General features: G+C 39.6%; 1 long non-coding RNA gene across 1 annotated transcript in view; it reads left to right on the top strand.

Moving 5' to 3' along the window:
• Nucleotides 1-2,672: 2,672 nt before the first annotated feature.
• Nucleotides 2,673-9,284, top strand: part of LOC123960291 — a 132,016-nt gene continuing 125,404 nt past the window's right edge. The window contains exons 1-2 of the long non-coding RNA XR_006822497.1: nucleotides 2,673-2,852; nucleotides 4,786-4,899. This is a non-coding gene — a long non-coding RNA (uncharacterized LOC123960291). The remainder of the gene's footprint in view (nucleotides 2,853-4,785; nucleotides 4,900-9,284) is intronic.

Genomic DNA, 9,284 nt, shown 5'->3' with positions numbered 1-9,284 from the left:
TAGCTTTAATACTTTAATGCGCATTACAGCAATAATAAGAGAGAAGCTACTTAGATCACATAATTCTCCGGAGTCTCATCATAAATAACAGCTTACATGTAGCTTACTTAGATAAATAGGTGGATGGATGTGAAGGATGGAGCGCCTGTATTCACTCAGGCTCAGGAGATTTTTCCATGCGCAAGAACTCCAACTGCTCAGAAATCTGTGCAGTGTTTGCAAGTGCCATGTGCATGCACATTTGTATTTGCGTGTGTGGGAAAATTAAAAAGCTGGGGCAATAACATCTCCAGAATATGTCATTGACTCCCATTACACCCACAAAGCCCTGAGTGCTATTACACCACAGATCAAATTAGTCACTATGAAGATGAATGGGTCCACAAAAACACAATAACTTACCATTCGGCATGTAAAATTCCCTGTGAATTATTAACAGAGCAACTCATCAGAGCCATAGGAGTGGAGGCGCAGAGGACCGAATTCCTGGGTAGAAAATGGTGGAAAATTGATGAATATCCTTCCTCGCACACATGGCCAATGAGGGCTCATGCCAAGACGCACAGGAAGAAGAAGCACACACAAATGACAGTATATCACCACCACACTCATTTATGTGCACATTCACACACATTCTCATGCACACACTGGCCATATCCTATTTATCCAACTGTGGAGCCATACATAGTTCGTGGCTTGACACCAGACCATCTCTCATCCAGCTATCAGACGGTGAGTCCCACCTGGAAATCCTCTACTTTACATCGTACTGACAAATATTATGCCAACCAACAGTCTTCTTATACACACAAAAGGGGTGGGGGTGAGGGTGGGGGGAAGGTATAATGAAAGAAATATAGTAACATAGTAACATAACAAGTAACGTAACTATTACTTCTACTACCCATTAATAAGTTAAGTAATATTATTAGTTTTTTAAGGAGTAATAAGTAACTAGTGACTTACTACTAGTTAACATGCCCAACTCCGGGTAGAACTATTGTATGCTGATAGACAACAGCATATTCATTTGGGAAAACAAAGTAAAAATATAGAAAAGTCAATATGAGTCACAATAAAAAGCTCCAAATTAAGATAGATTTCCTATTTACAGCGAGAGTAGGAGAGCTATACTCCTCATTGGGCAGCCAAAAATCCTAGCTGAATTTCATTTGATGACAGACATGAAAAGTTGTTGCATCATTCGCCTATAGGTGCATGCAGTGCCGTGTTGACCACGTGTGTGCATGGCATAGGGAGGGGTGAGGATTTACTGGTCTTAGCCATGTGCTGTACAGAGCATATCAGGTTTATGTGAGCTAGATTTGCAGGGGTATGGCCATTCGACTACCTTCTTCTGCTGTCTGACAGTGAAAGATGTGTCCATAACGAGGTGGCGACGGATAAACTACGTAATGGGAACCCAACCTGTGAGACGAGCCATTAATCTTGGTAAGGCAGAGATGACCGGTGGACATGGTCTGCTCACTGTAACAGGAACAGCCACATTAGGATTTCATGCCTCTCTGACTCCTTCCAGGCGTGTACTGTGTTCTGGTTTCTGTGTTTTTGGAGAGAACTCTACCTGATTACCCTAAGGATCCAAGCTATAAGATCATCTCTGGTTTTGTATGTATGGTGCCTAAAGAATAGGACAACTGATCTAGGTCAGGTCACAGGACCATTAAACAATTCTCTGTGGAGACATATATAGCATATTCAAGTCAATACAAAGTTTATGTAGGGAATAATGTGGCAAAACGTGTCCACAGGTTTTTCTCTGGGTGCTCTGGTTTCCTAACCCCGCATTCCATAAACATTTACAATGAGTCAGTGAATTGGAGAATTGTGCAGTAGGCATGAATTGGAGTTTGTCTATTTAACCTTGTAATGGGCTGATGACGTGTATCACCCCATCTGCTGAAAGGATCACTGACCAGGGTCCAACTGTAGCTGTTGAATTCATCCAGAATTGTGATGGGTTGGTTAAATTCTTGCAAAAACAAAAAGTATGGAGTCCTTTGAATTGATTAAAACAATTATTTAAAGGCATTTTGATGGCTGACTTGAAAGCTTCCATTAAGCATATTAAAAGATTACTTGTGCCGAGATGCAGACTACATTACCAATAGCCTAACCTAACACAACAAAAATGAAAGAAAGACTGCTCTTTTTGTTTACTTATTTTGTGATTCTGGTGAGTTAGGTAGGAGGTCCATCTGTTTTTTAAAACAAAACTTTATTCAACATGTGTACACACAATGATAAAAACATATAAAGGCAAAGAATACAAGAGTTCTGATAACAATTAACATTAAAATATAAACATATCTATGGAATAAAACATTGAAATAATAAATAAGCAGTAGTTTAACCTTTAAAATACATTACAATTAAGTAGTTTTTTTGATGCTTTAAACGTTTTTATTTTATTATTAATATTTCTATGAAAAAATTAAAATGTAAGAAATCTATATTGCATCTGATGCCCGAATGCATTACTTGTTGCATAAAGGTCTCTGTTTCATGACAAATATATGGAGCAGAGACTGCCAGCTATTTCAATTAGCTAGGTGCTCCCAGTTAGCACATTCACTCACACATGACTTTATCTACAGGAGCAGCGGCCTCTACCTAACACACCTTGCCGTAGGCTACCGCGGTGTGTTTAACCCTTTTTATATACAGTCTGTGGTTTAAGAGCCTGCTGTTTCCTCTCTGCTGCTGACGCACTGCGGGGTCGCTAACCCTAATGTAACACTGCTGCTTTTAATGTAAATTTTCGTAAGTTAGAAAGTTTTCCGACGTGTGAAACGCCGAGGGTTGCTGCGCCTCTTACTTCAACAAGCTAAGTACTTGCTTCTTATGCTAACTTGCTACGCAGAGTAGATGTCATGGCCATGTTCAGTGTTTTCACTTTGTGTGTGTTTGGATGGCTGTTTTAATGCCTTCCTGTGAATTTGCTTGTCTTGGTGGTCTGCTGGCTGATACACATTGCTGTTATTTACCTGCTTCCATTAACTTGAATGGCTGGGGATGTTGTGTTTGATGTGTGGTAGTGTGCAATGTGAAATGTGATGCTGATTCACTGGTGAACGTCTGAATAGGGTTTGTTGTCCTTTGGTTGTTGTTTACTTTGAGGTGTTTCCTGTTGGCTCACTTGTTACTTTGTTCTCTAATAATATTAATAAAATTAATATTGATATTGTTGGCTAACTGCAAACAGCACATTCTTATTTGCCTGTAACACTGGCTTCTTGGGAAACCTTATTATGGCCTTTGTTGCTCATAGATGTCAGATTTTCTTTACACATTGCATTTCACACAGAAGTTGTGGGCTTATGTGATGGCTTTCTTTTATATTCTTCATATCATCATTAACTATATTTGAACTGCTGTGCTATACTTTATGCTGCTGTAACACTCTGTTGCACTCTTTACCGAACTTAAGCATATATCAATGTACTGATGTTCATTGCTTATCAACCTACATACAGTTTTCTAAGTGATTGTGTGCTCCAAGCCCTGATATACTTGAGATTTGTGCCTGAGTTTGCTACTGTCTGTAAATAAGTAATAAGGTTTTGAGAAGCTAAGTCTTGCAACTTTACTCATTTGAGGCTTTTGAGAGTCTTGTGATTGTACATTTTGTTTTTATAATTTGAGAGAGATTAATCCTCAAATTCAGGAGTTAAATGTTCTTGTTTTGAGACTTTCAAGGGCAACAGCAAACCACTCGCCTTTGTTTTGCAAGAGGTTTTGAATCTCTTGAGGTAAACATTCATCTAGATCGCCGTGGAGGTTTTATGAGTGCCAAGCCAACCCACGCAAGACCTCCAATACCAAAAATAGATAGATAGATAGTCAAATACAGCAAACAAAACACAACAGAACAATAGCACACGGCACAGCACCTTTGCCAGCAGGGTGATAGGGCACGGGCTCCGATGATTGATGATGAGATGTAAATGTAAATGCTCCGTACTTGTATAGCGCCTTTCTAGTCTTTTCGACCACACACTTTTCGCACAGTAGGGGCTCCCTGTGACTATGCAGCGCTTTTACACTACATCTGCATTCACCAGTCACACACATTCATACACTGAGCCTAAGTGCTCAAACGGAAACTAACATTCACACTCATTCATACACTGGCGGAATAGCCGCCAGGGGCAAATTGGGGTTCAGTATCTTGCCCAAGGACACTTCGACACGCAACCAGGGGGAGCCAGGCATTGAACCGCCGACCTTCCGATTAACGGCCAACCCGCTCTACCTCCTGAGCCACAGCCGCCCCAAGAGAGAGTGGAGTATCCCCTCTCCGTTGTGATGAGAGGCTATAAGAGCGAAGAGAGGTGAATAGGGATTAAATGAAGCCATGAAGGTGCAGAATATCCACCATCTGATACACACCATGTTTTATTTACACCTTAGACATGACCCATTACACATAAAGCACATCTCCTCTAGCTTTGCTACAGCATGAGGAAGCGAAAGCTTATGTTAGTGTATTTAAATGTGTCTGCATGGTGTATTGTATGTATGCATGCATATGTTAAAGAAAGATTTTTGAATTGGGGCTGGATGAGGCACTTATCCGTAGACAGCAGGGAGTACTGCCACACAAGCTAAGCAATGTATTGCTGACAATGGGTCAGCAGCAGCAAAACATAGTCACCTAAATGAAGGCCCACTGGAAAAAAATTAATATCAGTTCAAGTGCTTGTTTTAATTAAAATATTTCTGACGGCAATTTCCTTTGGAACAACTTTTTCTCAACCATAGAACCTCCGGATACCTCTGTGTAAGCGCTGTGCACTGAATAAAGGAAATGTAGCAGTGCCGGTACATCTGTCCAACTCTCCAAACTGGGGTTGTGCTGGCCACCATCTGCTGCAGGTAATACACTCATCACCTCATACAGCCACCTCCAAAAAACCCGAACTAGGTATCCCTTTAAGTTGGAGGAACAGTAACACCGTAAAGGTATTCCACTTACATTACCCACTTTGGGTTTGGGGGTTTAGGGTGGGGAGGGTATAAATGGCTTTTTCCTTTTTGTTTACTGTCCTCCTCATTTTATTTTCATGAGATTAAATGTTCATTACCGCAAAGTTCTTGCAAACCATAAAGTCTTACTGATGGGTGCATCCCATCATGCTATATTTGAATTAATTATCTGTTGAGATCTGTGTGTGTGTGTGTGTGTGTGTGTGTGTGTAGCATGAAGGGGAGTACAAACTTTCTTTTTGTTATACAACCGTGTGTTGTATAATGATAAATAAACTACCATGTATTTTACTTGACCTTTCGTAGAGTAAAATTCAATAGATGATTTTTACCTGGTGAAGGTTTGAGGACTGACACGTTTATAAAGTAAGTGATCGTCCTGGATTTGTTTTTCCACATGATATTTTTCTATTAGGAAGTTTGTAGTCTTTTTTTATTTAAAACAAAAAGACATGAAATGATGAATTGTAATCAGACAGGCACATCCTTCTCGTCTACTGTGAACAACATAAAATGGGTAAAAATGATAAAATGCAAACATTTTATTGTGAAAGTTAAATATCATCTGAAAAGAAAAAAACTCAAACAGCATAATTGTCAATGTTAAACATGTTTTTCTGTGGTAAAACGATGCCCTTGTCATATATGCCCCCAAATTACAGTGACTTCATGTGTGCCTATACCCATGCTATGTATTAGGGTGAATGCGAGAGTACACGTGTGAGAAATTGAGACTGACTAATCAGTGCTACAAATTGATTAGTTTCTTCACTTAGCCTACTTCTTGTTTGAGCAGTCTCCTACTCTGTTTCTGCCCTTCCTCCACTACGTGTGTGATAATTATCATAGACTCTGTGGATATTTTTTACTACTGTTTTGTCAGATTAGATTAACTCCTCTGCCTCAGTGTTTACCACCAATTATAAACACCAGAACAGGTGGGATGTAGTGCTCTTACGAAAATTTTGCAGCTCGGCAAAGTTATGTGACCACATTTTGTTCCATAGTTGAGTCCACGGATGAGATGAAGAAGTTTGATTAATGGAGTTTGATTACTGTTTCAAAAGGAGTTTGATTGCTGGCTCTGATATTAAAATTTTTTAGCATGATAGCATGTTGAAACTCCTTATCAACTCCTCAATTCTGGATTATCGTATGTTTTCTTTCATTTCAGTAAAAAGACAACATCGCTATGAGTGGAATTTTCTTTCCCTATCGCTACAATCTTTGAAGAAAACAATACTTGTTCTCCATGGTGATTTAACTCAATAAACAGACGTGTCAGTTATTGCACAAACAACTTGTGTTGTTATGATTGAAGATTTGATTTTTCACAATGTTAAAACTTAGTGAGAGTTAAATACAGTTCATGTGGCTGTTTTTGATTTGGTCAAGGTGGATTTCTCAGTCCCATTGCCATCTCTATGTTCATGATTCCCATGTTTTTCCATGTTTCATGTGCATACGGCGTTTGTGAATAGCCATGGCAATATTCGTTATGGCACAGAAGCATATAGTTGTGAAGCAGTGATCAGCTTTTTGACAGATGGCAGGTCCTCACTTCTAAACTGGCTGATATTGGCTGGTGGCTGCGACTGGACAGTCATCGTAAACTCGCCATATGTTGAAATATGCTGGACAGATTGAGGCATGGGGGCAAGTGTATTTAAGGGCATAGAGTGGCAAGATGAAACATTCATGAAGGGATTGAGCATATGTTCGAATCATATCATCGTCACGTTATTTCAGGAACTCATAGGCTAGACTACTTTAAGCTTCCACAGACAAACAGTTGTTTTAGCACGAGGGAGAAACACTGTACAAGAGCGAGAGCACCAAAGTTACTCATGAGAAGGCCTCAATATTTTGGAACTTCAATCACTTACCAAGAATAAAAATATTATATACATAAAATGTATGTTTCATTATAATAAATACTGCTTGTAATTTCGATATCTTCTAAATTTCTACGCTCCAATCTGAGTCATAGTTGATTTCTAGATTTGAAAGGCAATTGCTGACCATTTTCTCATTAAGGCCAGAACAGGATCTCCCCTCTAGACCTGCAAATAGTTCCTTTCCTCGCTGTGAATGAATTTCTCTCCGTGGCTTGATGGGTGAGGCAGCAGAAGTGAGCAAGCGATAGGGAGAAGGAGCGAGAGAGAAGGGGGAAAGTGGCTACAGGTGTCAAGACTCTTGAAATTGGTTACCTTCCCTCCCGGAGATGGTGTGTGCAGATGCATGTAGAGGCACAGGTTTGCCTGGACACGTGTGTGTGTGTGTGTGTGTGTGTGTGTGACTCACTAGGGGCAGCAGTGTAATGATTCGTCTTTGGCATCCCTTGAGTGAATACACACTATGACCCACCTAACCACAGGAATAACACATTAAAGGAGATATGTGAATAAGATTTGAATGGAAGATGGAGGGAGAATAGCCTTTCTGACACCACACTGTATGATACTTGAAGCGCTAGCCTTCGGGACAAAGCTAGTCCTGCAGTGACAAGTGCTTGCAGAAAGTTAAAGTGACATTTCAGATTGGTGGCTTGACGTTGAAACAAGTGCCAGGGTAAGGATGGATCAGTGCCTCCCACCAGGGCAGAAAGGAAAATAGAGAAAATGCTGGTTCCACACACTACAAAACCTCTATGTGCAAGAAGTGTAATATATCAACTGCAGCTCCTGCAGTGAGCTAATACTATTAGTGTTTTATGCGAACAGGACACACAGTTTCTGCCCAGACAGCCTGTCCAGAACGGTAAATGTCTTTCATTCATTCTGTTTCTCTCCCTCAGTTGAAACGCCACTCAGGAATGAGTGAAATTCTGTCAAATTCTGTTTGACCAGCGATCCACAGTCTTGTTGCTGTTAGACAAGTGTACCACTAAATTGTGACATATGGCACATCCAAAGTTTTGTCTCAAGAATTTTATGTGGAGTAACTGGAGTAACAGGTGATTGCATTGACTAGACACTAGGGCTGAACGATTTGGGGAAAAAATCTAATTGCGATTTTCTGCCAGATATTGCCATTACAGTTTGATTTGTTCAATTTTCACGGCCTGTCTATTAATAACTAAGTAGCCTTCTTAACCATAGTAGAAGCATAAAAATCAAGGACAACTGAACAAATAAGCAAAATCTGAACAAGTCAGCAAAATCAGGCAGGCAAAATGCTCTTATTCTGAAATGCTCCATGTGGGATGTAAAGCCTGCAGAGAGCGTAACAGAACGGGCTCACAAAGAGCAGTTATCCGTAGTTGAAGCACACAAAATGACAAATTCACAACACGTTAACAACGTGTAGGCTAAATGTTGCGCTGCTGAAACACTTCAGTGTGAGTTGACGCTGGACAAAACCGCGGCACAGCCGCTGACTGTATCTGTTCGGCTGGCACCATTATCCCATGTTTTCCTCTAGTTTTGTTTCTTATAAAATGTACACGCTCTGTGCCCGCAGATCTGTCACACAAGAATGACAATGGAATAACTCTGCAACTGCATGTCTGTTTAAAACAGGTCAGATGCGCTGTATAATTAACCTACATTTTAATCGCCATGTTCACGGTTAGCTATTCGCGTTCTTTTAAATCGCAATTTCAATTTGAAAACGATTAATGTTCGGGCCTAATAGACCAATGTGATTCATCACATTATCTGAAAGCAAGGTAAAGCCAAAGCTAGACTATAACTATTCTTGATCATGTACAGTGACATTTTTTATTATTATTTATGATTAATCTATCTTCTCAAATAATCAAATACATTTACATAGGCTATAAGTCTTCAAATTGCTGTTAAATTGAATTGTTGTTAATTTTCCTATAGAAAACAAAAAAACAAATCTTTGAGCACATAAAAATTATGATAAAATTATTCATGATTCTTGGTGATGGTGATTAATCTCAACACATTTCAACACATAAGGAAAGCAGAGCAAAAAGCAGAAATAGACGTTGGGAAAGTTACTAAACTTTAAAATTAAAAAGCAAATATTTGTACAGTCAAGGCAGGCAGGAAGAGGTCCAAGCTTGAAATGACTTGTAGTTGATTTTTTGCATTTAACAGCTGTCTACTTCTGCTTACAGTCAAAAAATGTGTGCTCCTGAGTGCATGTTGTGTTGCTAAGGCAATCAAAGTCCCTCCGCTGTAAAGCAATGAACGATATAGCCCTGTTGGTCAAAATCCAAGTAAATAAATTATGTTGGTTTATCTCACTCAATCGCCCACAAAATAAGTTTGGGCCATGAGAAAAAAATCTTATGTAAATCC

The sequence above is a fragment of the Micropterus dolomieu genome, linkage group LG21 (assembly GCF_021292245.1).
Source record: "Micropterus dolomieu isolate WLL.071019.BEF.003 ecotype Adirondacks linkage group LG21, ASM2129224v1, whole genome shotgun sequence".
NCBI classification, from domain to species: Eukaryota; Metazoa; Chordata; class Actinopteri; order Centrarchiformes; family Centrarchidae; genus Micropterus; species Micropterus dolomieu.
Note: the sequence above shows the minus strand (reverse complement) of the source record. Positions and strands in the feature narration are given on the sequence as shown.